Source organism: Callorhinus ursinus, unplaced genomic scaffold, assembly GCF_003265705.2.
Source record: "Callorhinus ursinus isolate GAN/ISIS: 27379988/994484 unplaced genomic scaffold, GSC_fseal_2.0 scaffold5, whole genome shotgun sequence".
Taxonomy (NCBI): Eukaryota; Metazoa; Chordata; class Mammalia; order Carnivora; family Otariidae; genus Callorhinus; species Callorhinus ursinus.
Genome location: NW_027397067.1, coordinates 80,766,842 through 80,775,013, shown reverse-complemented (window position 1 = coordinate 80,775,013; position 8,172 = coordinate 80,766,842). Strand labels below are relative to the sequence as shown.

General features: G+C 51.1%; 1 long non-coding RNA gene across 1 annotated transcript; it reads left to right on the top strand.

The window, feature by feature from the left end:
• Positions 1–233: 233 nt before the first annotated feature.
• On the top strand, positions 234–3,109 carry LOC112823433 (uncharacterized). Its single transcript, XR_003208060.1, has 2 exons — positions 234–576; positions 2,274–3,109. It is a non-coding gene; the product is annotated as an uncharacterized lncRNA (long non-coding RNA).
• The last annotated feature ends 5,063 nt before the right edge of the window (positions 3,110–8,172 follow it).

Sequence of the window (8,172 nt, the reverse complement as noted above, 5' to 3'; positions counted from 1 at the left end):
GCAGCTCCTCCTCCTGGAGCTCTCGAATTTAACCCATTCCTCCCCAAGGTGTGTTGCTCTTGATTGGGTTATTGGGGAGTGCTTTCCAGCCGAGGTCTTTTCCAGGGGAGGTATATCAAAATGAGGGGGGGTGGTTTGGAAAAAGCCCAGCTTCTTGGTTAGGTATCTATGATGATTCTAGAAAGTGGAGGGTGGGGGGAGGGGAAGGGTTGCTAGGGAGGAGTGGGAAAGGGCAGTTGATCTCCTGGGGAGTGTGAGATTGTTTTGTTTTTCCAATGGGGGCAGTGATGGGCCAGACTGAGCCACCCAGCCCCATTGGATACCTCAGCTAACTACAGCAAAAGGGGCCTTGGAGCTCCTGGTTATTGGGGCATCTCCTGGCCCTAGGTCCTGGGAAGGGAGGAAGGTTTGGAAGATGAGTGACTGAAGCAGTTGTGGGGTCAAATGATTGTCAGAATCGAAGCCCGTTTCTGCTGGGGAAACCCAGGTTGGATCTTGGCAGTGTTATGTGTATGTGCCCTGTACTTTTCCTTCACTACGACCACCTCATACCACTCTCCGGCCATGGACAGACAGGTACGGCTCGGGGGAATCTGTCATCTCTATTATTTTGTGCTTGAAAAAAAGGGGAAGAACATAAAAAGCTGGAGAATTGGTTAATTAATTAAGTATAATAAATGGTTGGGTGTCAGGAATAGTAATCCCTAACCTCTTTTAAAAAAAATATGAATAATTTCCTTGCTCTTTGGCTAGATCTGAATTAAGTTTTTTAAAAAAAGAGAGTTTATTTGAGGCTTGGGAGAGTTTGCAGAATTGGCCTGAAGTTGAGGAGTGGCAGCGTTGGTAGCTTGGAGCTATGCAGGCCCCAGGTGGAAGGACCCAGGCTTGGTGCGGATCTCAAGTGCTCTCTGGTGGGAGGGTGGGGAAATAGGTTTGTCTGAAAAATCAGGAATTTCAGTCCCATGCAGGCTAATTGTTTTTATGGGCAGCAGCTGTAAAGGAAAGAGGTGGATCTTTTGAGATGCATTTGAAATGCATATTAGGTATTTAGTGGTGGTTTTTTGTGGCCCGGGTGCCCCCCAGGGGAGGCTGCCCACCCGCTGGTGGGGGGGGCGGCAGCGAGCCAGTGGCCTGCTTCCCTTGCAGAGAGGAGTGTTGCAGCCTTGGCCCCTGCCGCATGGGGGTGAGGGGGAAGCAGAGCTGAGATGGGACTGGGTGCGCTCCAAGGTGGCTTTTGCAGCTTTTAACATCCCGGGGCTCTCTCTGTTCTCCAACTTTGCGTATTGGAGAGGAGGGGAGCTGGGAAGGGGCGGGAGGAGTCTGGGAAAGGGGCCCTGCCCTCCGAGCCCGGAGATCCTGCCCTGCAGGTCTGCGGGGGAGGAGGGCCTGCGGCAACGGCAGCTCCCCCATCCCCGATGGAGGAAGGGAGTCCAAGAAGGTATTTCGGCCAGCGATTAGGTTGCTTGATGTTGGACTGGTTTTCTCTGTGTTGTCAGAGGGATGGTGGAGAGAAGAGCCGAGGGCTGCGCTGGGGTCTGGGCTCTGCTGTTATTTTCCGACCGTGGGGCCTCTTTGGCCCTATCACCCGTCTGCACCCTGTGCCCTCTGCCTTCTTGTCCCGCAAGCACCCGGAGCCCAGCCCCGTGGAGCTGTTAGGGGTGGCTCAGGACGAACAGCCTCGCGGCCTGGCGCCGAGTGAAGGCGGCCGGCTAGCGCCCTAGGTGGCAGACAACCCCAAATTGCCAGTGCCCTGCTCGGGAACACTCCTGGCAGAGCCCTGTCTGTAATTTGTGGAGCCGGAAAGCGCTGGAAGCCGTGTTCCTGGGGAGGATGCTGCTCCACAGCTGTTGCCTCTGGCTCCCCAGATTTCTCTGTCACAACGCAGTTCTGTTGCTGAAGGTGCACTCAGTGAAACACCATTAGGAGGGTTGCTTCCACTCCAAGCCAGGAAACGTGAGAGCATTTTAGCTTTGCTGAGTGGAAATTTGACCAGAGGGAAAAAGCTTCCCAGATGAAGAGCATCGTCTAGAAAGGGGGTTGGGGGTAGGGGGCGGGAGAGGACCCTGGAGCCAAGCAACCAGTGTCTGCGAGGGGGCTCACCGGCCGAGGCCAGCCCCTCGCACCTCCCCCACAGGCGCCCACACAAGGCCCCCTTGTTTAGATTCACTTAATTACCCCACCAAAATCAATGAACAAGGATCTTTTTAAACATGGAACTTTCAAAATGTGCTTCGACTGGCTTTTTTTTTTTTTTTTTTTTTTTTTTATTAAAGGTATCAAATGCGAGGCCTTTGTGCAATAAGGCCCTTGGAGCGACCTGGGGGGATTGTGGATCTTTTCACTGTGTGCAAAGGAAGCTTCCCGGCCCTAAATCAGAAGGAAGCTTGCCAAATGTCCGACTTCACCAGTCTGCATGATAGTTATTTCCAACCCGCTGCCGTTGGGGTAGCGGTAACATTGGAAACACTTAGTGGGGGCCTAACAGCGTCTGTGAGCCTCCTTCCTTGGCAAGTGACTTTTAGAGGAGACATTTTAAGAAGATTAAAACGTCCACAGCCTTCGAGGGCAGCAGCGTAATCCACTTACCGTTTTCATGTCACGAAGAGAGTTCCTTTGAAGCCTGGCGCTCCTGCGGGGCCCCTCCACGGCTGCGGGGGATGGCGTGGTGTCCCCACCTTCGCCGACGGGCAGGCGGAGCGAGGGAGGCTGTGGGAAAGGACACGAAACCACGAAGTTGCGCGAGGAGGGCTCGGAGTTCGGTGTCGCCAATTTGGGGCCGCACAGGGTCAGGGGCAGGCTCTGGAGGGGACCCCCTGACGAGGGTGCATGTTGGCCTGGGCAGGGGAGTGCCCGCCGTCCCGAGGTGGGATGCCACCATGCCACCACCCCAGCCGGAGGGGTTTGCAGAGCCTTTTCTAGTTACCGAGCGAGGCCGCCTTGCCCTCCCACCTCTGCTTGGCCCGAAGCCCAGGTGAGGGAAGCATTGTTCAGTCCGAGGTCGTCCGTGTTTTCATCCTCCTGAACCTGTTGAAGGATTTTGCTGGCGGAGAGGAAAACTGCATTCCTGAACCAGTGCCCGAGGGGCGCTTTCTTTTGCTGCATTCAAAAAGTACCTTCTGACCTGGATTCGGTGGTGTGGCTCCTTCTTCGTTCTGTGTTTTTGGGGGTTTGCCTGAGGGTCTCTCCTGGGGTTCTGCCTCTGAATCCCGGAGCCGGATGAATGAATCGATTGGCAACCAAATGTTTCCCTTTGTAAAGGCAGGAAAGTCTTGAGTGCAAAATACATAGCAGACCCCTAAAACGGCTGACAGAGGGGAGGTGGGACAGCGCGGTGATCACTGTGATCGTGGTCACTGTACTTCACATACAAATCTTATCTCGCAATTTCGAGCCATTAGTTGGACATTGCAAGGCCAGGAAACAACAAATACGCTTCTCATTGCCAACATTTTAGTCATCATTGTAGGAAAGTCTTTTTATCCAAAAGTATGATTTTTTTTTTTTTTTGGTTTGAAATGGGAAGGAAATATTTTTCCACCAATTATTTTGAGGGAGGAGGGGTTTTGCCGTCTCTATGCCCGAGTTGAACTTGTTGATCCAGAGTTCACTGGACATAATAAGGTGGGGAGAGCTTGTTAGATTATGGGTCTTTCACAGCTGTATTGCCTTCCAGCTGAGATCTTCAGACGTTTTTGCTCATGCTCCATAAAATAACTTCGAAAACTACGGGTGCATTTCTAAGTAGACATCGAGCTTATTGCTAATTTTAAATAGAATTAGATGTCATGTCTAGTGTAGTCTATCTGTGGACATTGAAATTCACAGTTAGACTGCTCTTGAAAGGATCCGATACCAATTATGCTACTGACTGGATAACCACTACCACCCTTTAAAAACCGAGCAGACTGTTAATGGTGATAACACGTGCATCTCTTTTCTTCTTGAACTTGGATGTTTGTTCCGTTTTCCCCTCATGGAGTTTGATTCTAATGTCACACACTTTTACACGTCAGAGTCTTTCATTGATCGTCCTTCACACGTGTGACACAAGTGTATATAAATTGGAGTTTAAACCATGATGATTCTGTGATCATAAGGCTGTGTTTACCCCAACCAGAAGCATTTTTTGTTATTTTAATTACCAATATAAAATTGATTACAGAAGCATAAGTGTGTCACTGATCTTCATAATTACTAAATGCACAAAGTTAAAATACATTGTAAAGGCATGTTTCAAAGAGCTGAGTGGTGGTCCAGTTACAGGAATTAGGGATCTGCCCATGGTGCCTCGGACACACCCTTGATGCTGGAACATTCTCTGAGAGGAGCGCCTCCTGCTCGTGGGGCAGGAAGGGAGAGTGAAGGCTGGGGCTTCCCCCACTGGCCAGAGCTCAGGTGGTCGGGTCTGGGACATTGAGATCTGTACATTCAGTCTCTCAAATGCACCCCACCTGAGAATCCCAAAAGTGCTTCCACTGCGTTGTGTTACTGTGCTCGGTGGGCAGAGGGGTAAAGAGCATTTGCCACTTCGTTAAATGATGACATTAAGTGCTGACCCATGTGTACTTTAATATTTAGTTGCGTGTTTTCTAGATTTACGTGTTAAAGGGCAGAAGATGATAGATCTCTTAAACATGTATGTTTTAGTCAAGGGGCAACGCATTTGTATTTGGTTGGGTTAAAATTTAAGCCTATGGGATTGTGCCTTGAGTTACATTTTAATTTTCCGGAAAGATGTGTTAAAAGCAGACAAGACTGCTTGGGTGGGTGCTGGATGCCAAAGAGGCTTTTGTCCTGCAGGAATCCAGTGAGCCTGTTGTGCTGGTCTCCTTTCTCAATCTTTTAGAAGCAAGAGAATGTGTTCTGGGAGGAGAAGGGTGTGTTGTTGGCTTCCCTCAAGGGTGAGGGCTCTTGGGGTGGGTGAGAGGTCCCTGGGGTTGTAGAGGAGCCTGACTGCTTGGGGTTTGCAGAGGTGGGGCCTCTCACCCTGAGAAGCCTGGACATACCCGAGAACTTCCTCAGACTGAAAGTCCTGAGATGCTCTCAAAGCATAAGCGGTTACTGTTGTTAGCCCTGAAACAGAAAGTGCCTTGGATTGAGAACTGTAGAACTTTGTATTACAGGATGGTTTTATGACGTACAGGGAGGCTCCAAGTAACAAGGGGTCTCTGGCTTTGTCCAGTTTTGTGGGGGAAGAAAGCAAGCTGCTCGCCCAGCTCCTGGGATTTTGGTAATGTGTGTCAGCTTGAAGTTTTATCTGTCTTCTGTCCGCAGGGCTGGCTGTTAAGAATCCACTTAAGAATGCTTCACCATGATTTTGGATTTGTAAATATTTGGGAACAAGTCGGGTCCTCAGATTGTGAGGCAGTGCCTTTGTTCGTAGGGTTAAGTGAAGATAGGAACTAGTTCTAAGATCATGTTCTAGGAACCCTGTGGTTTCTCTAAGCATTGTGGAGTAGTGCTGGGCAAGGCCTCACAAGCCTGACCCACCCTGGTGGGGAAAAGGGTGGGACAGTGCTCTCGTGGGCCCTCCATTGAGTGTTTTAAAAAAGATTTTACTTATTTGAGAGAGAGTGAAAGTGAGAGAGATCACAGAGGGAGAAGCAGATTCGATGCTGAGCAGAGAGCCCGATGTGGGGCTCGATCCCAGAACCCTGGGTTCATGACCTGAGCAGGAGGCAGTCACTTGACCGAGCCACCCAGGCTGCTGCCCCCCCCACCCCCCCCTGCACTGATCTCTTAAGCACAAAACCTTGTTTACACATTCTTAGCATTTTGGGCCTTGACACGGAAATCAAGGTTTCAGGCTCATAAAACAAAGGCTGAGAGAACAGGGGCACCCAGGTGACGCCGCACAGAGGGGTTCAGTTCTAGAAACCCTGCGATCCCCTGGGGCCTGACTCAGATGCCAGTCTACTCCCAGCCAGTCATGCTGCGCGGAACTGGAATAACAGGGCAACTGTTAGTGGTTCTTAGCTTATGTAAAACCGTTTGCAGTAGAAGCTTGGAGGACAACATCCTCCCCATCAGGCCCTGCACACCACCACCCTCTGCTGGATGGAGCCAGAGCTCCCCGACGGAGGCGGCCTCCGTCCTCAGCGCTCCCATGTGCAGGCGCTCCGGTTTGGTGCTGGGGTGGATTATAGAGTTGAAGCCATCTTGCTCTTTGCTTGGACCCGGCAAGCCTACTGGGACAGGGAAGCTGAAGGAAAGCTCAGGCCTGTTTCAAACATGTCTAGCTCATCCCTGAATTATTCAGATGTCTAAAGTGTTTTTAATTCTTAAGAGGATAGGGAGGGGCCCTGGGCCTTTTATTCTGCAGCAGAAACGTCCTAGAGCCTGGCGTTGTTTGGGGTGCAGGGACCATTTCCATCCCTGGCTGGGCCATTGCTGGCTTTGTGACCTTGGCCCAGAAGCACCCCACTGCTCTGAGCTTCAATTTCTGTGTTATAATCTGGGAAGCATAATGAGTATTTGTTCCTGGCACTTAGCAGGCCCTGAGAAATCATCTAGGAGGCCAAGTCCTGTGCAGAACACTCAGCCTTATTCTCTCTCTGCAGAACCCAATGAGGGTGGTCTGTTATTACCTGCATTTTACAGAGCGGAAAAGGAGGCTCAGAGAGGTGAAGTCACTTGTGCAAAGCCACACAGTAAGTGGCTGAGCCTGGGGGTGAACCCTGGGACCCACACATGGGGACCTGGGCCCATAGGTCTCCTGTGTAGTCCTGAGCCCCAGAGGTGTGTGGCACGCCTCCCCCCAATGAAAAGCTGGGTTTACAGGTGTGTCAGGATACATGTGGGGTATCATGTTTTTGTCTTCACTACAGTGTGTATAAAACATCGGTAACTTTTCACAAAACGAAATGATGTTTAACACTAATCAAATGCAAAATAAAATTGGGACCATGTTTTCGAATGAGCTAGCCAGTTGAAATAAGTAAGAAGAGACTGTGCTTTCTGCACCATCCCAGAAGACGCGGGTGAATGGAAGCTTCTCTGGGGGCCGGTTATCAGTCCTTGGTTAATTCCTGACCGTTTGAGCAACCTCTGCAGAAGGGAGGCGGTGTGTGTGCCGATAAGAGTCCTGTGGACGGTGTCAGTTTGTGGCTTAAAGATCAAATAGCAATGGATAGCGCGTTGGACCTCTAATTCCGATACGTTTTTGATGAAATCTTGTGGGTCTGTGGGAGAGTGGGAGCCAAGTAGATGCAGGCCGTGGTTTCTGCCTGCTTCTGATATGGTTTTGGGAACGAGTTTACAATTTTAATATGGATTTCCTCGTGATCCCCTCAGAACCTTGTCTTTCTGGCGATTTATTCTTGCCCACAGAGTTCTGCCTCGGCTTGGAGCCCTGCAGGTGTGGACTGCGATCCCAGGCCTGCCTCCCCACAGCACCGCCTGCTCCCCGGCCAGATGGCTGGCTGTGAGGCTGAAGGCCAGGCCTCACTGCACTGCGGCATCCCAGTCCCTTGCCGTGGGAGTCCGGGGGCCACTTGGCCGGCTGGCTGGCTTGCTCTTTCTTTCTTTCTTTTTTTCTTTCTTTCTCTCTTTCTCTCTTTCTTTCTCTCTTTCTCTCTTTCTTTCTTTCAAGTATTTATTTACTTGACACACAGAGAGAGAGAGAAAGAAAGAGCACAAGCAGGGGGAGCAGCAGAGGGAGAGGGAGAAGGCTCCCTGCTGAGCAAGGAGCCTGGTCCAGGACCCTGGGATCATGACCGGAGCCGAAGGCAGATGCTTCATCGACTGAGCCGCCCAGGCGCCCCTCCACTTGGTTTTAATAACCCGGTTGAGGGGCAGGGGTAGCTGCGATGTCCAAACGTTGTAAAACACCAAATGGATCATATGGGGAAGAATCTGGACTTCGGCCATCGCTGAGCAGAGCATGTTTCCACTAGAGGGTGGTAAACTTGAGGGGACTCTAATGACTAGTTAGTTCTGTTCAACGGAGTCACCATGAGACCCCAGAAGCACTGTGCTGGCGCTGTGCTCTGAGCCCTGGTGTGCCAGGCCTCCTCTGTCCTCCCTGCATGTCGATGGAGCAGCCCCACAGTGATCCCACGGGCATCTTTGTCTTGGATAGGCCCCTGCCAGTGTGGCTGTGGGCCAGGCTCTGTGTGAAGTGCCATCTAGAGTTAACTTCTGGGTTTTTCTGACCGCTCTGCATGGAAGTGG